Raw genomic sequence first — 24,918 nt, forward strand, 5'->3', positions numbered from 1 at the left:
GTGAATTCCAGCTTTTTCTCCAGCAATTCATGCTAATTGTTTAGTAAGGTCGGTTCCATGTCTCCACTATATTTCTCTCATCTCCATGTGTTCTTTAACCTATTGTTATGTCTCTTTAGCATAATTGTGAAGGTGTTCTGGTTGTTCTGAACCCTCTAGTTGGTCATGATCCTCCTGCGCATGCTCTAGTCCTGCATTTTAGAGGGTGCAATCACTGATGCCGAGGAATTTACGATAAAAAAATTGATCTTCAAGGTGTGATGAAGTGGCAAGGGGATATATAGAATCGTGTATAAGAAGCACAGAAATCCTCAGGGCTTGGCCATTCTTGTCCTTTGGAAGCTCAGTTTTAATATCGGTGGTTCATGTTTCTTCAAGATATTCACTGGCCTCTCAGCTCTATGACCAACTTTGGAAACTGATTTTTCTGTGTAGCTTGCATCACTTAAGCGGCAATAATGCCAGTTTTTGCTGCAAATGTTATGTCAGGGATGATATGATTGAATACCTGTTCAAGCTGGGGACTGCGATAGAAACTATGGTCTAATATTCCTAATAAAATCATCGCAGTGAGCGTTAATGTATTACCACAAGAAATTGTGGTAAAATATTACTATTGCTGTAAGGAGTATCTAGGGCAACATGTTGCTCTCTGTATCCTTAAATGTTGTTCACCAGTGGTTCCATATTTCAGTTTTATTTTGCAAGTACCACACTGCACCAACAATTTTTGTATGAAAGGTAGCATATAGAGCCTTTCAAATTCTGGCTTTCCAGTGGCTTCTCTGGTAGATATTCTCGAGGTGCTGTCGAGGCAGAAACCCAATTTTCGAGGATCCTGGGGCTCTAAAGATTTTGGCAAAAACATCTCTAATGGTGCATTGTGATCAAAGGGAACCACAAGCTTCCTGCTAAAGTCTCCGATGGAGTCCGCAAGATCCCTCAGGTTGGAGACAACCACACTTTGCAATTTCCTTTCATGTCTGTGTAAAGAACAAGAATATGCAGTGATAAAGTCAGGAGACTGATACTGCTTGAATGTAAACCTCACGGCCTGTTACTCAGTTGTACGATTTCTCTTAGTAATCACCCATGGTTTTAACGTGGCTGTGGACCAGTAAAGTATCTAGTGAGCTGAACAAAATATAATACTATCCTCTAACTGCGGCATTACAATGTTTGAAAAAATGTGTGCCTACAGCAAAATGTGATAAGTGATTATAGAAAAAAATGCCTTTATCACTTAGGATAAACCTATTTTTATATATTTATAAGTCACCCTTAAAGTGTGCCTTATAACCCCAGAGAGCAGGTTGCTAAGATATAAAAATAGGGCACAGTACATATTGAGGTCATCATGGCCTCTGAGTAGAATAAAACTCAAAAGTTATTTCACTGCATTGACCTGGCTAAAGATTTCCCCATTGGCCATAGGTGCAATTTTAATATTTATTTTACATCTCTGTTTAAGAAAGAGAAAAAAATCTTCATTGGTATTTCCTGCTTAATTTTTAAGACTAGACATAATTGTGAAATCAGATTTTTTTTCAAAAAATAATGTTGTAAAGTGTACTTTAGTCTTTGTGGGCCAGAGCTAACTTAAAACTAGCTCTGCCACTCACTTCACTCCTGCAGCTGGAATATACATGCTTGGCTGGGAGAGTTAATGACTCTAGCTCAGATGACAATGGCTTGGAGAGGTCAATGAGTGTTAACAGCTGGCCACTTAGCAAGAATGAGATATCTGGGAGTTGACAGGAGCAGCGATGGCAAAGCAAAAAGGGTCTTTAGCACTACCTCTTTTGACTTGGACATGCCACGGAAGGCTTCTCCCATTCATTCCCAAGACCCTACCAAACTGTCAGTCTCCAGTCACAGTAGGGAGGAAACAAGTTCTGCTACCTATCACACCTCCGAAGCTGGAATACACTTCCTTGGCTGGGAGAGTTAACAACTCTGACTCAGAGGACAATAGTTTGTCTATGGGCCAAGGAAAGGCTAATGGGTGTTAACTGCTGGCCCCTTTGTAAGGATTAGCTATCTGGGATATTGGACAGGAACAGTTGGCAGAACAAAGGGGGTCTTTAGCTCTACCTGTTAACTTGAGGTGCCAGAGATGGATTCTCCTAGTTCACACTTAGGACCCTCCTAGGCAGTCAGGTCCTGGCTACAGTAGGAGGGAAAGTCAGGTGTGATCCTTTCAGGTATGGAAGCTAGATCCTACCATGTTAAAACAGAGGATCCTGGGTAATTTTACAGTACATCAAAAAGGAAGTGCTGCAGAAGTAGTTGGGGGACTGCAAGAAGATAGTATGGACTAGATGGTAGATTTTCTCCAAACACTGGCTAGTCCACAGGATAAATCTGACACCTCACGACCACCTCCTCAGAATATTCCTGGATCTGTGAAGATTTCATCTGACTATAAATGCTCTGCTGGAAGACAAAGCATGACTGCTGGAGGAGGAGGGCTGACGCAAGCACTCTTGAATCCAGCTAGCACGCTGGGACTGGAACTGCCACCAACGGTAAAGTGGTTGGCCTCCTGTTCACCTGCTTCAGTGTCACAAAAACCAGAAGGACTCCTGAATCTGAGAGGGCCCAGCTGACTAAAAAGGACAAGACCATGAAGGAGACCTGACTGGAGAGAGACCTGGTGCCCAAAAACCGGTCCTGAGGAACTAAGGGCTGCAGGTCTGACCAGAAGAAGCATTACCAGCAGTTGGAGACTAAGTCTGAAAGTAAAACCTTTGATCGGGACAACCTGTTTTGAGTATACAACGTCCTTTCATTGAGGTAGGCCTGAAATTGCACCTAGCTCCAAGTCCACCACACACTAGTTTTCCATAGTAATTGAGATTTTCTCTGCACTTTTTGATTAAATCTTTAAATCTCCACATCTCTGGATCCCCTTACCTTAATTTGATGAATGTGGTGTCTTTTTCAAGGTTAAATGTTTTGCTGTTTTTCTAAACTGGTTTTGGAATCTTATTGTTCTATTTTGAACCCTGAAATTGTTTGTACTGCTTGAACATAGCACACACTTCGCTGGGGATTGCTTACTGCTTTTACAAGAACTACCAGAGGTTGTGTAGAGATTTTCTCAGAACTCTTTTTTTTTTTTACCTTAGCAGGGTTGTTTTACGGGGAGGTGGAAGGGTGGGCTACACGCGAGCACTAATAAATCCTGGCGCTGCTCTTATGCAGCATGAGAGCAATTCCCTGATTGGAGGGAGTAGCTCACTCTGCGCTCCACAGGACTCTGGAGGCCTGCACTTGCTCTAACCCAGCTGTTTTAAGACAGCTGGATTAGAGATGTTTAAAGTGCGCATGTGTGGCTGGCCATCGAAAGACGGCTGGCCAAAAAGACATGCGCTCTTTAAACAGTGCATTAGCCAGCCCACCCTCCTCCCTACTGCTGTCACTCAGCAGGCCCCGCCCCATCCTGACGTTCTGTTTAGGACGGGGGATGGAAAAAAAAATGGTAATGAATTACCATTTTATTTCTCATCTCTGGGGCTTTTGGGGTAATTTAAGTGGGGCGACATTCCTCCGTTCCAACTGAGGATCCTCTCATGGTTTATTGAGTTGGTAGTGGTGCCCTCCTCCCAAATAATCACTCTAATTCCGACATTAGTACATTAAGGAACTTGAAAATTAAGTTTGCAAAGTATGCTGACTAGATAATTATCGAAATTGGATTTTAAAGAAAAATTCAAAGTCTATTTGCTGGGATTCAGGAAACTTTAAACATGTGCCTATAGAGGCGTTTGGAAACATTTAAAGTGCCACCTCCGTAGATGCATTTACAATGCAATACTATTTACTGCGTTGGGGGATTGTACAGTAGTATATGCTCGCACATTAATATGAAAACTTTTCTCTTGAAAGGTATGCTTTGGTTTATCGCCCTAGGCTACTTTAAATTTGAAAGTTCTTTGCATATTTGACTATGAAAATACACACATTTCATCCCAGTAATACCATCTTTAATTGGAGACCTGTTGCCAGTGCTCTGTTCTGTTGATCTACTGCTGCACCTGTGGTGGTCTTATTATTGTTCATACACGTGGTAACATACATGTGCTCTTTGAAAAAGCTTGGTTAGTGACCCATGCTTGTCACAGTTGTCCCCCTTGGTCTTGTGGCTAGGCATCTGATTTTCGAACCTGGGTTCAAATCCCATCTAGAGCATTTAACTGGAAGTAGTGCGATACTAGGCCAATCACTTAATATCCCTGTGTCTAAAATTGTAAATATATGGGAAAATGCAAAATGTGTCTTGTGAGATTGGAATGTTCTGTGTTTCTCATAAGCTAAGGGTGTGCTCTATGAATATAGTTAAATACATCCAGATAAATCCACCCATTTACTGTTAAATTTGCTCTAAAGGTGTACTATTTGCCACAGATGTTGACCATCTGCACTAACTTTTCTGCTAGTCATAACTTTAGCAAACATTTTGGAATAATTAAATTAATAATCGCAGACTGTGACAAATATAAACTAAGTGAAGGTAAAAGTAAAGATGTCAAAAATCTATAAGCTTTCTTTCTGTGGCATTTAGCCTCAGATAAGATAAACACATAGTGGTGCCAAAGATAATGTACTAAAGCGAAGCATTGTGACTTAATGTATGGCGCCTCTGTTTATGTTCTGTCTGCTTTTTGGATCTTGGCCACTAATAGCTTGGATAGAAACCAGGGCTGATGCCGCACTGCATGAGAGCGGGCACTTAATTGATTAGTGGATTTATTTAAAAATTGTGCCTCTGACCAAGAGTAAAATTTAGCTGAACTTTCCAGTTGTAAGACCTCTCCTCTAGCCTCTGATAACTTTTGTAATGGAACCTCATTGAAGAACTCTAAAATTGCTTGAGGCAAGATCTTTCACAGCAGTGATCCATCCATGAAAAGGGGTGTAGAGGGGGCAGTAGTAATGGGGGGGGGGCGATATTAATGAACATTTCTGCTGCGTGGGGCCTTTGTTGTGGGTTGTCCCATTTGCCGAGTGGTGTCCTCCTAACTAAAGTGAAAATAATTTCCAGACGGTAATATGTTGTGAGCTCCAACACACACATTAAAATAGCACAATATATACATTGTACGGACTATCCTGCAATAAGGACATGGAGTGCTAAAGCTAACACATTAGTAAGAAAGTTGTTGCAGTAGATAGAAGCGTACTTTACCTGCAACCCGAATGTAATTCATTTTGCGAGCATTGATTTGCTCGGTGCACCTTAAAGGCCTCCTTCTCTGCAGGTCACTGGTTGCATGTTGCCACCTTCCACCCTGCTGCAGTAACTTCCTGAGTGCCCGAAGCAGCAGTGTCTTGCAGCCAGGGCTCTGTGACAATACCTGCATCTACAGCCTCCAAGCATACAGGGTTATAATGTCTGCATTGTCTCTCCATCAAGAATCCCTTATGTAAATTATGGTGAAAAGGCAGCTTTTTAAACACGTTGATATACGTCCTCCACTCTGGCAGATCTGTTCCATACATTCCATAGATATCATGTCCACTATGTGTAATTCTGAAAGGTTGGGGACAGATTTGTCAAAGGATGCAATGTCAGAGACAAACAAAAACTGTTCTTCCTGGGGCTGCAGTGTTGGTACCTGCTAGTACTTTTGAGAGGCATGAGCCTCCTCCCAGGCGTGCTTGCACTGCTGGTTGGTACTAGTGCCGGCTCCTGGTTGTGATGAAATTTAAATGCCACAGAAATGTACCAGTTTCTGGGGCAACACAATTACAAGTTTGGCACCAGTGTACCGCTGATGACCTCAAATACAATGCCACAGATGACCTTACAAATGGCCTCCGTGTCATTAAAGGTAACATCATATATCACATCACTGGTTACATCATCAACGACATCACTGAAGATGCTGAGGGCTCCTGCCCCTCTTGATCTGCTGTGCCAACTGTAGGAGACTGCGGAGTACTGAGCCAACCTGTAAACAGTGGGCTCTGGGTGGAGGGCCTGGCTTTCAGCCAGATCTTGCTCTCCGTATCATGCCGCTGAAGGTCCCTGGGCGTGGGTTTCATCCATGAGCAGTGTGCCCAACACGAGAGGTCAAGTTGTACACCTGGGTCCTATGCTCAGCCTTCTTTCTCTCAACACATACAGCGCAAAGGCTTCATGCCAGGTACAGGGACCCCCTGAGCACAGGGCCTGCTCCTCAGGCCGGTCCTACAAATTTGTCCTCCACCAAACACCACCTCACCTCTAGAGTGCATGAGACATGCCATTTGACTCACAAGTTCTTTGCTCATCACCCCTTCACCCTGGTCCATGGTCCTTGTGTTTCTGGACACAGGGTCGGATATTCAGCCAGACCCTTCACTGGATGCCCCATGCCAAAGACCAGCTTCGTCCATGCTAGCGATCATGTAATTTACTCGGTTGTCTATGACGTGTGTGATGGTCATCCATCCATGTAAGTTCTTTGGCTCTCAGCTCTGGTGTCTGCCAGGTCGTTGGGAATGGCGGCCCCAGGAGCTTCCCCAATAGCGGTACTGGGAACCAGTCGCTAACGGGATTCCGATAGTGACCATTTCATTTGAACTGAGGGCTAACTCTAGGCACAAGAAATAGAGAGAAACTGAACAGGTCTACAAGCTCTGGTGACTGCTTGGCTACAGGCAGTGTTGAAGATTTTTCGTGTTCGGCAATCTTGTTATGGCTACTCAAAAAATGCAACCAGAGATTCAAGATAATATATATTTCTAGCTGTTTATATAGCTTTAAAGGAAGATGCCTCGTTTCATTGGGAAACCGCAACATTTAAACATAGTTTAAACTATAACTAATATGCTAAAATGTGATTTAAAAAGACTACATTACATGGGTTGACAGACAGTACATGACCTTCACATACGTTTTGTAACATTTAATACTTTACGTATTGAACGTCACTGGTCCGAAACTGTATGTTTTTCAAATATACAGCTTAATAAGCTTGCGTTGGGAATGTTTAATAGTTTCCTTAAGTCTGTTGTTAATCTTCATTGCCCTTAGACCAGTGGGCAGACCATGAGCCAGCTGGAATAGGGCACTAACCACCGTCAATTGCCCACCAAGCAATTATGGGCCTCGTGCACATGAAGAGGTAAAGGCCATTAACACCCTTTAATGCCCCAGTGCATGTGTCGTTGACGCATTTGACATCCATTCCCTTTTGCTACCCAGGCAGAGAAACAGGCCAAGTGTCTCTGCCTGCTTCATATGGTCACTGAATTTAGAAGTTGGAGCTAACTTCCGCTTTGCGCCAGCATGCTAACTATCTGAGCCCCTCCCAGCATTCCATACATTGTGCTATTTCAAGTTACACTCCAGATTGCTGCTCTATTCTGTAAGGAAGTCGGCGATATTTAAGATTTCTGTCTGGAGAGCCAGTGACCCGAGGGATTGCTTTGGCTGCCGAAGTTTGTGTTTTTACTCCTTTTCTCCTCTTCTTCCTGCCTCTTATGAAAGGCCAGCTAATGGGCCAGGCATTTCTAGTGCATTCACCCGAGTGTGTGATTTTGAGACTGATAATGTATATATTGGGATCTTCCTGTGAGCCAGCCAGTGCTTGTTCTGGTATTCCTGGCAGGTAGATGGGGGCAGTGATGCAGAGCTGGCGGGAAGCTGGCTGTTTAGGTGTTTTTTTGCACGTATTTTGTCTTTCTTTTGTCTTTCTTTCTGATCCAAAGATGGAAAGCTTTTAAAGTAGATGTGTCTGGCTCGTAATATGTTGTCATCTCAACCTTTGATGGTCCTAAACTAAACACCAAGTCCTACTTCCTAGTGAGTCAGACTCATATGAGACTTTGAAGCCAGACCCAAACACAGCACCCAGGAGGAGAGGTGCAAAAGCAACAGGGTGCTCCTTACAAGATTGAGACTTACTAAACTCAAAGCCAGCACACATCATGCTCTTCACACTGTTCTTGTTTAATGGGAAGCCACCCGTATCACGCTGGAAAAGCTTTTCTATTATACCCTAGTTTTTATGTCTCTGCTAGTCAGCGCATGTGCTGTCTCCTCGAGAAATCATGTTTACATTCAGTGGGCTTACAGCCGCCCGTAGCTTACCATCAGTTCACTTCAACGTCAGTCGCATATCCTTAGCTCCCATTTGGCATGGCATGTATGCATGCGTCATGTCAGTTCTTGTGTTTGGCCCTCCTCTGGAGCATGGACCAAGTACTTGTGTCAATGCACTACTGTTGCTTCTTTTCCTATTTTTCCCTTCTTTCACCCGTCCCCATCCCTGTTGCTTCTTTTCTGTCTCACTCCTTGCCCCGTCCATTTCTTCTTTACCTCCACCCTTCACCCCCCCTCGCTCATGTTTTCCCCGTCCCTCTTATTTTTACTCCAGGTGTTTTTGCAGTTTTCGGAAGCGCAAATTCGACCCTAAGGTAAAGCTGTGCTTTAATTAAGTACCAGTTACATTACAGAAGATCACATTTAATTTTATTACGTTTCAAAAAGGAGTGATTTGCCCAGAATCACAGGATGTTCCACTGACGCCATCCCTGCTTGTTGTAATTGAATTCAGTCCCACACAAGCAGGTAGGGGCAGCGCTGCACCACCTGCAATCTCCACCCCAGGGCTCCCCCCATATGAGCTTGAGTGCAGGTGTGGGGAGGAGGGGGGCCGTAGTGCATTACCTTCATTTTCCCTAACGTGTCAATGTTTTTTAATAAGAAAATTCTGCATTGGCTTGTTTGCCTTCTGCACGGCACCAGGACATGCAGCAGTGTACTCTGGTATGGCAGCTGCTTAGTGGCCCGCACCAGGGCTGCAGGCTCATGGCGGTAAGTTTTAAAAGATGCCACAGAAGAGAGTTGCACTCTGATCTCACTCGCCAGTGAATCAATGTTTACGCTTGCAATTGGAAAATATATATCTTTTTTTTTTTTTATTTAATTTTTTTATGTCCTGGCGCTGGAATGAGGCGCTTGCTGCTCCTGTTGCCCAGATCTGATAGATAACAAAGTTAATCTCTCAGTTCCTAAACTCGGCATCTAGTGCTTAATTTGTAAAAAAACAAAAAAAAACGTGCCGGGGCTCTCATCAGGAGGCCACTGCAGCATGCACCACATATTGCCCCTGCCATGCTGTCAATGATGGTAACAACACAACTACTAACCATCACACTCCTACAAGCGTGACAGTTCACACTATTTCGGGCCTCCAAAGCTATAAGAATGGCTTGGGCGGCAGGTAATAGTCATTTTTAATGTGTACTGAATGAATAATTTTTTGTTGTGGTCATCTCTAAATTAGCCAGACAGCCCCACCTTGTGGCAGACTGTCACAAGCACTGGTATTGACAGTTAAGGGCCGGTGCTGAGCATTGGAAACCACCAGCTCAAATTAAGCACTGTAGGCATCATGGAAGGGGCAATAATGTTGCTCTCAAATTTGGGCCAACACAACTCTGAGGGAGGAGAGAGTCTTTTAGCTAATGTTTAATATTCAGACTTTTCAAAAGTTTCTTTGAGAGAGGAAGGCTAGTCTTTGTGTTCATCCATTCTGCCTCCTCCAGGGCATGATAAAGCCACATGAATAAAGGCGTGGCTTTTATTGGGGTGTTAAATGTCAAGGGAAATACGTGGATTCGTAAAGCACATGGGCATTGCAGTCTCAATGCAGGTTAAAGTTCGGCTTCTCGTGTCAGAACAGCATCAAGGTAGGTTAGTAAGTCCCATTGCATTCTGAACCGCCATGCCAGAGAGCTCTCTTCCAAGTGACAGGAGTTACGAGTTCTGTGATTTTGCTTTGCATTTTGGTACTTGGAATTCTGTTTTGTTAAAGGGGACGCCTTTAGGAATCCCAGGAGAGGAATTGGGAGCTCTCGGATTCTGTGAAGGACTCTACTCTCCTTACAGTCCAGAAACAAGCAATAAAGCGCATTGGTCTTGGGTTCCTGTGAAAGCATATTCTTCGGCATGAACCTTTTATATGCTTTTCACAGCTGGAACAGAGGGTGTGCAGGGGAAAACTTGTGGTTCTCACTAGTTTCTCTGCACCCTATAAATCTGGTGCATTTTGCTTCTACACTCTGACAGGGGGCAGCAGCACTGAGTGTGCACTCAATATTTTAGGTCCTGCGAACTAGACTGCGCATGCGCTGTCTCTTGCAAGACATAGTCTCGGCTTGCAAGGTCGTTCTCTGGCTGAGTGCTTCACTCCACCCTCTGTGATGACTCGCCCTTGTATGCTTCTCCTCCCAACCTCCCATGCTGTGCTCTCTCTCATCCATTTAATTCCCCCCACTCCAAGTTCGTGTCTCCTTTGGCTTCCCTCACCACACCTTCCTTAGTGCTCTCCCTCACCCACGCTCCCATGTTGCTTCTGCCTGTCCCTGTATTGTTCCCCGTCCTTCTGTTGTTTACACCTTGTTGCTCCCCCTCCCCCCCTCCCCCCCTCCCCAGCCCAGGTTGCTTTCTTGATCCTCGCACACTTTTTTACATTTATCGTCCCAACTTGGATGGGTAAACAAAAGGGAAAAAACCCTGTTGCGTTATTTTGTAGACATGTGAAATTGCTTTTTTTCTCTTGTATTAGCTATTCTTTTGTAGCATTGAGGATGGCTAAAATCATTAGCAAAGCCATAGGTCCCAAAGGCGAGATCAATTGGCTTTGCCAGTGCTTGTTTAGATTCCTATTCAAGCATTATCAAAATAGGCAGGTGTTTAGGATTTCTCAAAATGTATCTTGGATTACAGGAACATTATATCTCAGAGTTTGTTGAAGACCATAGCTAGGTTTCTATTTAGCGCGTCATACTCCAGTTTTATCGTCTTAAAGGAAATGACAATTTTTACCATTAACCAGTCAAAATGAGCATAATTTACTGATCTCTAAATAAACAGGACCTGCACATGACAGCAGATGTCAGCAGGAAGTGTTTAACTCACTGAGCTAACTTGGAGTGTAGCTGGCATTGGGGATCTCTACAACTATGAAGCAGGTTCTTGGGTTCTTAATTCAGTTTTGCCCACATTTCTCTTAAAAGATACCTGAGACTCTGTTCGCCAATTACAAATAAATGCTTTTATGACCTACATGCCTTGCGGGGGAATTTGGTAACTGCAAGGACTGAGTCACACTCCAACTATCTGATTTAAAAGGTGGAAGTTTCTTCAACTTACTGAGAGTGGAAGTCTGCGCTCATCCATTGGCGCGGGGAACCGGATGTCTCTGGGAATCGCCTACTCCGGGAGCGGCAATTCTTAGAAAGACAAAGTAATAGAAATCCAGTTCTGTGAACCCAAATAATTGAAGCCATTAAGTGGAACAAACATTAACTGGAATATAAATTGATTGGAAAAAAAATCACTTCCCTTACCACCACCACCACCCGAGAAGATATTATTGAAGTAATAAAGAAACGTTGTGGGTTCTTTAGCATATCGCAAATAGGTAAAAGAGTTTTAATATTAAAGTGGAAGAAAGGTTCGGAGATTGGGAAAGGCACAGATTGGGATAATGAATGAGGGCCCTGAAGCGCTCCCTCAAAGAAGGAAGTACTGGAGAAGGACAACTGGAGGAGGAAGGGGAAAGTAAAAGGCGGCGCAAGGGGGAAGGATGGGGCAGGGGAAACGAAACTAATTTTAAAATGGCGAAAGGAGGCTGTTTCAGGGGAGGGACGTGGCCTGAAAAAAAGAAACAGGAGGGAGGGATGAGAATGAAATTGGGCGGGGGGGAGGGGTGGAGGGGGGATAAATAGAACGTTAAAAATATACATTGTGAGACAGGCTTGATTGAAACATTGAAACGTCACCCTTTGATGGAACGTTTAAATGGTAATGCTGAGAAACGACATTCTATGAACTGGTTTCTATAAATGTTAAATGCCTTTGTCATTGAACCGCTTAGATTTAAATAGTGTTGCATGATTTTGTTTTTATGTATGCCATCACATAAAACCCATGGATGTTGATTCACCAGAATGTCAAGAGCAGTGGAAGTGACATCACTCATTCTGACTTCACAGGAAGTGACATCATAGACTTTTTTACGCTGACTCCCAGGAAGTGATGCCACATGATCCTGATCAGATCACAGTTTACATCACTGGCGTCTATTGTGCACCTCAGAGTGAACATGTTTTGATAACATCGCAGGGAGACTCAACAAAAAGGGATTTAAAAAAACAATAGTCATCAGAGACACCTGTATTAATTCATACGGGCCATATATTGAATACGAACTTTTTATTGGCTTCATTGACTCAATGTGATCACTTATAAGTCACTGTAACTTGTGCAAAGCACAGAAATGAATGTTTGGTTTCCAATGTTCTTTTTAATACAATCATAATGATGAAACAGGGTAGGAAGTTATTTTATAAACTTGTATTTACTATGACTGGCTTAAGACAAATCCTTTTGATGTTACTACAGTTGTATAAATAGTATGGTTGTAGGAGGGTCACACGTGGACACTTGTTCTTCTTTGATATTTTCAAAAAGCTAAAATTAAGGCCAGGGGGCTACACGCCGGAAGAGGCCCGGGCATTTCTCCCTCTGTAATTTAAACTCATCAGTGTACGCACTCTCGCCCACTCTCGCAGCCTCTTTCACGCTCTCTCTGAGATGGTAAGCCCCCTGTCTGTACGGTCAAATCACACCTTCATTCTAGTGTTGTGGAATAATATGTGGATTTAGAAGTGTGTGTTTCTGATCCCCCTTACCCTCGAAAAGGCCATGCTGCATACTTGTAATGTTTACATCACGTGACTCATCCCAAGGCTTGTTCTTCAATGTTCCAGTCCTCATGGTCCTCCAGTCCTGGCGTGGCTTTGCTCAGCTACCCTTGGAAGCTTTCTGAAACCTTTAGCGTCCTTTTTCAAAGTCTCCCACCTGAGCTCCTGGCAGGGCTTTGTCCCCAAGTCCTGAGGTGGCTTTTCTCAGCTACCCTTGGAAGCTCTCTGAAACCTTTAGCGTCCTTTTTCAAGTCTCCCACCTGAGCTCCTGGCAAGGCCTAGACATTTACTTTTTTCATGAAACACAGAAACAAAAAAAATCAACTTGTTTTGTGTGCTTCTGTGACATTTTGCAGTTATTGAATTTGGATATCTTGTAGTGTTCTCTGGTGTTTGGTGCTGGTTCACCAGTTCGCATTGGGGAATAGCCCCCAACATACAATGAAATCCGGCACGCAGAAAACATTTGCAAATAAGTGACCAATCCATTTGGTCAGGGCCTGACTTGCTACTAATCCCAGGGTGCATTTACCTGGGTGTCTGAAGTCTTTGGGGTCAGTTTTTAAAGGCCGGGTGCAATGGTTTTAGGCTCTGTCACTTTCTCCAGCTCCCCTTGGTTAATTGAAGGAGGTTTTGTGAGCACTTAGAGAGAGAATGAAAGAAGAGAGACGGTGGATGAACTGAAGGCGATAGAGCCAGAAAAAGGAAGGGATGGACGATTGAGGGGGCTGGTTTGAACATTTTTACCAGGGCTGCTATTGAATCTCGCCTGATGCCGGCCCTGCCTTTGGTGCTCGAAACGTCTCGCCTGTGAGGATTTCTCGTGTTTTATGCTTTCCTGGAATGTTTTCCCCACTGCTAACCCACATGGGCCAATTCCACGGCTTCCTTTTCTCCAGTGCCACCCGGTTAGAGTTGCAGAAAGCTCTAGTACCCATCAGTGGAATAAATAAAGGATCACATGACATCAATGGAAGCTCAGTCTGCTAAGCATCGGATACAGAACCGGATGCCAGTTTTAAATGCAGCGCGGCGGACAACAAAGATAGTCTCCTGTGAAGTGTCGCTTGCCATTCAATTGAATTCAGATCTCCATTTTAAGACTGAGACTAAAATACAAGCTGCGATTCTGAAATGGTGTTGGATGGAAGCCGACCTGTGATAGATTGTACAACTTCTATTATAATAACTCTCCGCCAACGAAGGCAGACTGACTCTCCTAGGGCGAGCAGGGCTATCTCCCTAGGCCCCTGATCTCACTGCACCCGCTGCCCCTGTGACTGTGATGGACATGTGTCTGTCTGCGGGACTTACAAAGCACCACCGCCTGAGTCCCTGAAATACTGGGCAGAGGAGCCAGTAGAGACCTATGAACAATGACTGTGGTGGGGTTTGAACACCTGCAGCGATTCCACTGAGTGAGCCGAGGTTAGTGCGAGGATGGAGGCTCTGCACACCGAAAGTTTGGGAAAACAGGGCCAAATTGTGCTCTCTGTACTACAATTTTCCCATAAATCGACAACAAATTTAGAAGTTGTTACTAAGCACCAGTGAATTATTTCAGTGCACTTTTGCCAGCCAAGACGTCTCCTCCCTAGCGACTCTTGGGTCCCATCCCCCACCCCCTAAAAGAGTTCAAATGAATTGTTGCAAAACAAGGGATTTTTCATTACAATTTCCTTAAAAATTAGATTCAAAGGTTTAGATAATACAGGTAGCACAATAATATGTATGCGGTTTCACAATGTTATCAATTTTAGGTTTAAGCCTATTAGACATTGCATGCGCTGTCTTAGGTGAAACATATTAACTTTAATGAGATTTGCACTCCACCCATTGCTTACCATTGGTTGGCTATACCGTCTCTATAATTTTCTTGCTTCTTATTGGTCAGCTGCCTGTCAGCTTCATTTCACAAGTGCTATTTTTAGGTCGAGCCTGGGCAGCTCATATGCTGCCCTGTAAAGCATGCTATATTCAGGTATGGCCTTGAAGCTCCGCCCACTCTACGCAGATCTTTTCAATTGGCTTCTGCTACTGTCCTTTCTAAATGGTTGCTTCTGATTCGTTAATAGGCTTGTTAGTCCCGCCTTAGTAATGCCTTGTCTGCATCTGTAACCTCCCATGAGGACTAGAGTTTTTACTTGTGTTGTTACACAGTCTGCTTTAGCTACAGTCTGTGTGCACTATTTTCTTTAATGTCTTTAATCTAGCCAAATTTGCAGGCAGGACAGGCTCTCCATAACCCACCCTGTGTTCATGACAGCGGGGCACACTGTCATGGACGCTGCGCTTTATCTTTAAAAAATGTTCCCAGCACAGCACTTCTGCACGCGCTATGCTGCTTAACACATTTTTTTTTATTTTTAAAAGCACCCCATACCGCGCTTTTACTTTAATTGGGCCGCAAATTTCTTTAGACAAGCCGCGTCTTAAAGAAAGGGGCGTGGCCGACATTAAAGACCAAGCGCGACATGGGACGTTTTTCCACAAAAACAACATTTGTTTGTCAACTTGACAAACAAATAGCTTTTTTTTGTAAAAGCACCCCATACTGCACTTTCACTTTTTAATAGCAGCCCCGCACCTTCCTTTACACGAGCTGCATCTAAAGAAAGGGGCGTGGCCGCCATCAAAGTCAAAGCTCAGCATGGGGTGCTTTTCCCGAAAAAACATTTGTTTGTCAACTTTAAATAAAAGCGCCCCATCCCACACTTTCACTTTAATGGTGGCCGCGCACCTTTCATTAGACGTGGCTCGTATAAAGAAAGGGGCGTGGTTGCCATTAAATTGAAAGCACCAGCAACGGGTGCTTTTGCAAACAAGCATTTGGAATGCAATAGGTCTCGCGTTTGCAAGAGTGTTAGCTATTGGCATTGTAAATGACAATGCCTTTTATTTATGTTTTAAAAACCAAAACATAATTAAAAGGCATTATCATTCACAATGATGTTGACGGCTCTGATGCACATTCCCCGATACTTCCACAAGACCTCATTGACGTAGCCGCGGATGCGCCAAGGGCACATGACGAAACCATAAGCACTGATAGTTGAGCATGAACTTCCCTTACAACTCCACTGACGGTGGTGGTAATCTACAGAAACTGAGATGTTTTACTGTCCAGCACTACTGTCAGCTTTTTTGTGAGGCCTACTGTACCCTATAATGTCAGGCGACCTGAAGTCTTCTGTTTGCACCCGGCTCCTGAACCTGTGGTAGGATGATGCTGACTGTTAATGTCTAAAGTTAATTCATACATAAAAAAAAGTTTTCGCTTTTGATATAGTTTGAATCAAACGCCTAAACATGTTCTCCTGTTATGTGTAAAAACAATGCCATGCACAGAAACTACACAACAATGTCTGGCTTTCTGCATCCACAAACATGTTTATTTCAAAGCTGAAGACCCTCCATGCACCAAGTAAACATTACCTGTAAACCTTTCAACCTCTGGTGAAAATGTTATCCCAAAGCGCTCAATGACCAGGCAGTCGGTGTAAAGATTACCTACAAGTGCTGCAAATGTTCAGGGACACGGTGACACCATTAGGCAACAGCTGAGCATGTTCATGAAGGTGTATGAAGATATTCAGCTGCTCTATATATCTATTGCTTGTGCTCCCCTCAAAATATCAAAAGATACTGCGAACAATGTGCACAAATAAACTAACCAATGTCAAAAAAACAAAAAATTATGCAACGCACGAAAATGATGTACCTTACTCTGTACAATTGTGCACCACTAATAAACTTTTAGAAACTTTACATATAATTACAATTACAATCGTTATTAAGTTCTCTTTTTACAAACTATATATATATATATATATATATATATATATAACATTACTTTTGCTGAATTATTGAAACATATTTCACAAAAATACTGACCACTGTTTTGCCGATGCTTCAAAGCTCAGACAAAACAAATATTGTCAAAGTGGTTCAAAATGCGAGACCTATTAGCTATGCCAATGCTTGTTTGTGTGCGTGTGTGTATGTGTATACATATCTATATATATATATATATCTATATATATATATATATATATATATATATATATCTATCTTCATCTACTGCTTCCACATTCCCAGGAAAGACGAACCCGGAACAATTCAGTGCAGGGTGATTTTATTGTTCCATAAGTGCACCTCGAACCACCATGACGCGTTTCGGCCTCGACACGGAGGCCTTGATCACATGATCCAGTGACAGAAAACCAAGCCGGACGGCTGTCTAGATTATTAAAATGCTGTGTGGCAGCATTCATGTGTGTTTCTGAAGTTGATCTTATTATGCATGTTATAAAATGACCAAGTTAAAAATATAAAGCAAACAAAATGTCCGAGTGAAATTCTGATTAAAATTAGCAAATAACATGCCTGATTCGGCTCGAAAGCACTGATTCCTGCATGTTATTCTGTATCGGTGGCCCCAACCGAAATTAGCCTCATTGAAGTCCTGCTCCCTCTGATGCCCAGACAGCACCTAAAGTGCCCCATCTGTTAGCCAGCTATCCGCAGATTCTTCACAACCACAAGTCCCGATCTTATATTACTGCTTTCGCTTAGTATAGCGCTAACAAGGACGATTCAAATTATGTGCTTCTAACGATAGCTTTACAAACACTAGATTAAGACAATGGACCACCTTCTTTAAAGACCTCTTCTCATCGACTTTGTTGTATCTTATACTGCGCGGGTTTGGTTGACTAGGTAATGAAGAGTGCATCACACACGTCAACGTGCTCACTCTTCACCATAGAAACGGAAACTCGCACGTGAACAAGCGATACATACTCTTTTATGTTAATGCAGCCCAACTAATTGTGACTGACTTCCTGTATTACTGAACGAGGCTGTAAGGGCAGGTGTTACCAGCAGTGGAAATACATATATTGAAAACAAAGGGGCATATCTGTAGTACGTGCGAGAAACAATTGTACAAATATAGGGAAAACGGTACACAGTCCCGAAGCCTGCTGAGTTCTGCCTAACTCGGTCATGGCACATGGGAGTCAGCTCCGACCGATGGTATGATATTACGAACAGTGGCAGCACATCTCCTGGGCTGCTTGTCTTACAGCAGCAGATGGCTGGCTACTCATGGCTTCAAGTAGTAGTGCACGCAATTCGCACCGAATTTAGAGAAAGGGCAAGAGCCCGCCAGGCGGCGACAGTCTGACATCCAGAAGTCAACTCGAGCTCCTTTTTCCTGTGAGTGCTGGGGGGGAGGGAGGGAGGGAGGGAGGTTTTGGCTAGTATTACAGTAAAAGTGCGCATTGTACACTTCGCTCCGCATGCAAGTAGCGCCCGCCGTTGTCCGGCGAGTGCAGTGTGGGCGCACTGCAAATTCAAGCGCCGCCATTGTCCCACATTATTTATTAAAGAAAGTAGTGCTCCCTGACTAACTAAAGCATCCCTTGTAAAGCCGCAAGTAAACGATCCAGTCCGGATGGGCGGGGCCTAAAGGAGAAAGGGCGGTAACAAAGAAGCCTCATTTTCAATGGGAAGCCAGTGTTTACCATAAAGATGACACCAGCCAATAGGAATGATGGGCGGGGCTTCAACTTCACTTCTGAAATATCTTGATTACAAGAAGCCTCGCAGAGCGCGCAATGCATGCGCGCTGCAACGCAGGTCTGCGAGACCTAAAAATCAGCAATAAGTGTACCAAACCCATTATGCATTAATACTCAAATATTATGTTTGTGCACAATGCTGAAGAGCCTGTATTTGGTAGTAAAACATATTTCACTATCAAATACAGGCTTCTTAACGGTGTACGTTGGGCCCAATGGCGATCTCTCTGTGATTTTGCCCAAAGGAGAGATCTCAACCACAGGCTAATTTCAGGCTGCAGCTTCACTTAGAAATAAGAGTAGAAAAGGAGGGATGAAAGCAAGGGAGAAATACTCCACAGGCTGTGCAGCAGATGTAATGTTAGTCCTAATCTCACTCCGTTCAGGGCTGCGACTAATCCCATTGCAATATGAGGTTTAAAAGTCAGCTGTATTGTGAAGCCGACTTAGGAGACGTGATGTCCCGTGAGGTTACAAGGATTGTTTGATGAAATCAGCACTTTTGAAAACTAATAGCCTTGTCAGCAGTATTTTTTAGGCTACTGTGAGCCATGTTGGATTAATTGAAATGCCTGCGTGTAATTGGATACATGAAATGTGTTCACAATTTTTTGATAGTTGATATTTTTCTACAAATGTGTAGTCGCTGCCGATTTTTAGAAAATGTGCTTTTGGATTAATCAAGTTGTATGAAGAAGTGTGTTAGATTATTTGTACTTGGTCTATCCTACTTTTGCTGAAGCAAAACATTACCGTAGGGATGAAATTGTGTGGTAGTGCAGGAGAGGTAGTAGAAGGGATGGGGTAGAAAGAAGCGACATGGAAGACTTAGGATAACTAAACAATCCCACCAAAATAATCCGTCTCCGCTCACTCAGCAGGGCCATGTTGACAATTGGAGTATTGGATGTGTCTTCGCCCAAGGAAGTTGTGCAAAGTGCAAAAAACATAAGATGCGCAGTGTATTTTGTACAAACTAAATTAGTGTTGCAGATGGAGTTATTCCATTTTGTATTTGCCCTCAAATTTTTTGCCATCCATTGGGAGGCAGCTGGTTTAAGGAAAGTTTCCATTCAACATACTTTGTGTGTTTTTAAGATTTGTGTCCTTTGTAAGACTTGTTGAAGAGCATCTTCGCCCTCTGTCCATTTGTCCTGGTCTAGGAAGAGTATTATCGGTTGCTGCTGACTGGTGAGCCATTGCCGGGTTCTTGTGACTCAGTCAGTTCTGTTGTCTTACTTGAAATTTGTATCGACACAGAACGCAGACGCGGATAGCTTCGGATAGCAGAGTTTTACGTTCTGCATTCCTCCTTGTTTGGTATGTTGACTTGAGACCAAGACTGGTCATTTTCCTTCCTAACTGATTTCCCTTTTATTCCATCTGTCACATATTCAGCAGAATTTTGAAAGCCATGGAGTGTCTGTTGCTTGAGAACAATAAACCAATCACTTGTAAGACCCTGGCAAGAATCTTAGAAAAAGTCTTGTACAGTATTTCTGGGTTATGTCTTTCGAGGTTCAAGATGCTTCTTGAATATAGCATTACCCACCACAATTACTTGTGTAGATACCTACAATGGTTGCCCCATGGCCCCATGTATTGGCATAGATCTTGGGTAGGAATATATTCTTGATCCTGACTCTAGGTATTTCATGAGCAGGACCACCTCACCCTGGGCTTTTTCAGTCACATCTACTTCCTGTCTCAACAAACACTATTCATAGTATTTAAAGTCACTAGACACTATGCAGTGTCAAAAGAAGTTACAAATCTAATGCCCTATACGAACAGCAGGCAAAAGTCTTTAAAATGATCATGGGGTACCTACTCGGAGCCTATGGCTGCAGCATGAATGTCGGTGTGGGATAGCCGGAGGTAGCAGCTGCAAGCCCTGGCTTGCCTTTTAGTAGCCATGAACCACCCTTACTGCCCCTGTTCTCAGGGTTATTGTAGGAAGGTGGAATCTGACTAATGGTTGCCCCCAACTTTTTGCCTGGTATTTGAGTGGTTTTTGACTAGTCAGACTGGGGTCCTGGATAGCAGGATCCCAGCCAATCTGCTTTCTCCCTAAAACTAATGTGAAGTACCCTAGGTACAAACTAATTGGATGCTGAGGATGCCCTGACAGTCCCTTGTAGATGGTACCCTAGGTACCCAGGGCATAGGTCCCTCAGTAGGCCTACCAGGGCTGCAGCACTTATTCTGCCACTCTGGGACAGCCATACAAAACTGACACCACCAGACCACTACTGTAGTCTGGGTAGGGTGGTGCTAGCACCCCTTACAGGGATATAGGTATCCTATAACCCACCCCATTACAACACATATACTCTCATAGGTCACCCCTATAGCAGGCCTTGGTAATCCTACAAGGCAGGGTGCTGAGGTATGTGTGAGGGGGGACCCCTACATGAGTAGGGCCTCTCTGCAACCTTCGTAAAATCATTGCTGGGTTTTTTGTAGTGTAGCCATACCATATAATCTTAACCGCATTATAAGTCTATTGTGATATCGCGATAACTTGAGAATGGCTACACAGAACCATATCGTGTTTGGTGTCAAACATGTAGGAATCATACCCCCAGTCCAGCCATGGGCATGAGGGTACGATTCCCCCCTGCTAGAGGGGCAATATGGGAAAAGCGGTAGAATTTAGACACCAATTTAAAAGTGCACAAGTTTCACAAAATGGATACTACCCGCCACCTACACGACCCTGGCTGGCTGTTGCTGGGGAAAACCCCAGCCTCGCCAGCTGGACAATAGGGCTCCTGTGGCAGGGAGGTGCTAGCATCTCCCCAGACAGGATAATGTGGATTGGAACAGGGTGGGTGCACCAAAAGTCCTTTCAGAGTTGCACGTAGGCAGCTGCAGAAGCCTCATTCTGCATACACCGCTTGGAACCGGTTCAGGGGCATCGTGCCCCTCGCCTAGGCGGGAAACACACAAAGGGGAGAAGGTGTAGCCACCCTTTCCTGCCTCACCTACCATTGGTGGACACTACTCTGGACACTCCCCTAATCTTGGGGATAAAGGTGAATAACGTGGCCCCAGAGCCTCAGATTAATCTTGAACTTTACAGTCTTGACCTTCGTCTTACTGCTGCCCAGCTGACGGAAGAAATCTCCCTTGGGATAAAGGAGTTATCCCCCTGCTTGGCATGCACCTGAAACACTGCAAGTGACCCGGTTGGAACTTCGCTGCTCTCACGAACTTCAACGACTTCCAGACACCTTGAGGTGGGTTTCCAGCACATCCCAGAGGCCAGTGAGTGTGCTCAACGAGTTTGGGCACTGTGGACCGCGTGGGTGCCGAGATCCCCAATACCCCGAGACACTGTCCACCTCTTGCATAGCACACGACCCTGACCAGTGGGGAAGTTGTGCTTTGGCCCGTTTTTCGAGCCAACCACTCTACAGCAATTGTGCCAAAGACCAGCGCCCTAGCCCCCTCCGGAGGCCCGTGGGTGCCCTTTTACGCACGCCAAATTGCTGCCTCCCGCGGTCCCTTGTCTCTCGACTTGTGGGCCCTAGCGGAGGTCTATCTTTACAAACAAGAGTTTCCCTGGTTGCTCTAGGCCTGCTCTACAATCTCCTCGAAGGAGACCTCTCCCAGACCTCTTGGGTCTGCACTGTAGCAGATTTGTTCATTCTTCGTGGGTTGCGGTTGCCAAGGCTTAGTGGATCCAATCCGGACACTAACACCGCAGCGACCCTCATCCGACGTGGGACAGTCGCCCTCCTGAAGCTGGCCTTCCTTGAAGCCTCCCGGAGCCCGTGGCTGCAGATCCAAGCTACACCACTTTCCACCTGAAGCACCCGACATCGAAGGGCTCTTTGCTTTGAGCCTCCTGGTCACTTTGCCGTGACCCAGACTCTGTCCCCTCTGCTTTCAGGTTCTTCTCTACAATCTTCACATCTTTGATATTCACTGCATCATCAACGCTTTTGGCTAGCAGAACTTTTGACTATTTTCCCATTGAAAATCAGCCCGCGACCCGACAGCAGAAACGACCTATGCACCCGGCTTCCCTGGGGCAGGTAACAGTGGTACCTCGGTACTCTCGTGGTAGTGGGCTCTTCAAAAGCTTGAGAGTGAAGTTTTAACTTTGTACTCCTGCTAGAAGTATTTTTAAACTGTTTATTTCCAACCGTGACATTCTCCATAGGCTGTAATAGAGATCCCGATAGCAGCTACTTACACTGCACGCGCCTCCCGTGGGTCCCGTGGATCCCCTTCCTCATAACCTGGGGTGGATTCTTAAGGTGCCAGCGATCCTGAATGCCCTAGGCATTGCCTGTAGAATTGTTGTGGTTCTTATACCACTTTTTTAGTATATGGTTTGGTCCCCCCCCCCCCCCCGGGGCCCAATGTTAATAGTGCTATTTATTGTGTCTATCAATGCTTGTTTGATATTGTAACTTTGCCACAGCTTCATAAAGAGACTGTGGGATTCTGTCTAGAATAAATACATATATTTTATATATATACCTGTGTGGGCTACTCTTTCATTTGGTTATTCAAGAGGTTATTATGGTAAAACAATAAGCTTAACACTCCTTCAAGACTTAGCCTGAAGGCTGCTCTCCACAGCTACCACTAAGATAGCTTTCTTTAAAGGTTGTCTTAAACCTATCATCAATAAGAGTCGAATTGGACTGGTGCAAGGTGTCCCTATAACTAGGAGACAGCATATGCCATGCCAACTTCGCCTATCCTGTGTTCGTGACAGTGGTCCTTATACCACTTACTTAGTATATGGTTTGCGTGGCCCCTAGGGCCTAACTGTATTACTTACCTGTGTGATTTAGTGTATGCTTAAATAAGACTGTGTTGTACTTACCTCGAATCTCATAAAGAGTGCTGAGGGTTTGACTAGAATAAATACATTCTATTTTTATATATATCTGTTGTGGTGTCCTTTCATTTGGTATTCAAGGGATTATATATGGTATCACAGCTGGCTTCACATGCCATTCAGAGTTTAGCCTAAGACGGCTCTAGTCCATGCTACCACTAGGATAGCTGGTCTATAAGGTTGACTTTACAACCAATCACCATAAGGGTTGTTTGGACTGATACAAGGTGTACACTAGAACTAGTGACATCATATATCAGGCCAACTTCTGACATTGGAAGAGAAGGCCCGTGAAGAGCCTTTTTTCCCTACCCCAGTTTTCACTCTGTGCCCTTCCCCCTCCCCTCCCCTCCCCTCCCCTCTCTGTGCCCTTCCCCCTCCCCTCTCTGCAACACATTGGAAGCTGTTGATTGTCTAAGGGTTGGGCCTGTGGGGTCCTAAAGAGTGAATGATTAGGTGATCCCCATCCACTGGTACCCTTTGCACTTTAGTGCGCTCACAAACAAAATGTGTCCGGCATTTAAGTGAGTTCAATAACCGTGACGGACAAAGCCAATGTGCAGCCAGAATTGAGCGCCAGAGAGGGTGTGTTTCGAGCCAAATGCATGTGCTTAACATGAAAATGTTTACACCACTAAACACCAAGATTTAACAACACAACATTATAAATGATAACACATGCCCAAACAAAATAAACATATTAAACTGATATGTAATGACAACCATGATGCAATTTGTAACGTCCTCTGCCACCTTATTGGTGAGGTCATGAGCATTGCATTTAGGGTGCAAGTTATGGTTTGCATGACATGCGCACGAGTTAACTTTTGCTAGCTAACCATAACCTGCCATTTTCAAGGAGCTTTCGGTTTCGTTTAGTAACCATAACTTCACTATAACTCTGTCTTTAAGGAAATTTCAATTTTTTTAAACACATTCATGTTTTATGAAACCTTAAGTTTTTATTAATGTTTTTTCATCGATGTGTATTTATGCCATGGTAGTAAAATTAAATGTGGCCCAATAGCACGTTATTTAGAGCAACTGTACTAATAAACACACATTTATTACTACAGTGCAAAGGTCACATTAGATAGTAGCACACTACAGAACAACTAACATGAGACAAACAATGTTTACTGCCTCACAGATTGCATGTTAAAGTGGAAACCGCTTTCCTAATAGTCATGAGGACAAAACTTTCCAATAAAAAAGTTAATCAGATTTGGGTTTGCCGTGGCAAGTTTTGGGCAAATTTGTCAAGCAGGTATAAAAAAAAATGTGGTTTGGGAGTCAAAAAAGTGGCATTTCCCAAATGTAATCCATAGGATTATTTTGTTCAATAAAACCACACTCTAGGTTGTATCTTTGCTTAATTTGATGTAAATCTGTTTATTGGTTTTTAAGACATAAATGTTAAAAAAATGTTTTGTGGTGGGTTTGAAAGGGTTAAAAAGCTCGATATATCTGAGCCAGTTATTTGCAAATCCTTCATGGATTAACTAGTTGATGGAAGATTCGCAAATCAAATTTACAACAACAACAAAAAAACTAGCCAATTATATGACCGAACCTTTTCTGTTGTTGTCCATTGTGGATTTATGAATATGGCTGCAGATTCACAAATCTGCTGTGCTCTGATTGGCTGGCCATCATAAAACTTTCTCTTGTGGCTGCCATTGCCCAACATCGTGCTGCAAGCTCCAGGCCACTTTTGGGAACCCCAAAGGACCACACCCAAAATTGAAACAAATGTTAAAAAAA

At 43.8% G+C, this 24,918-nt stretch overlaps 1 protein-coding gene across 6 annotated transcripts in view; it reads left to right on the forward strand.

Moving 5' to 3' along the window:
• NEK6 (NIMA related kinase 6) overlaps positions 1–24,918 on the forward strand; it is a 516,220-nt gene that overhangs the window by 187,667 nt on the left and 303,635 nt on the right. The gene's annotated exons all lie outside the window — the stretch shown is intronic.

This window comes from Triturus cristatus, chromosome 1_2, assembly GCF_964204655.1.
Source record: "Triturus cristatus chromosome 1_2, aTriCri1.1, whole genome shotgun sequence".
Classification (NCBI taxonomy): Eukaryota; Metazoa; Chordata; class Amphibia; order Caudata; family Salamandridae; genus Triturus; species Triturus cristatus.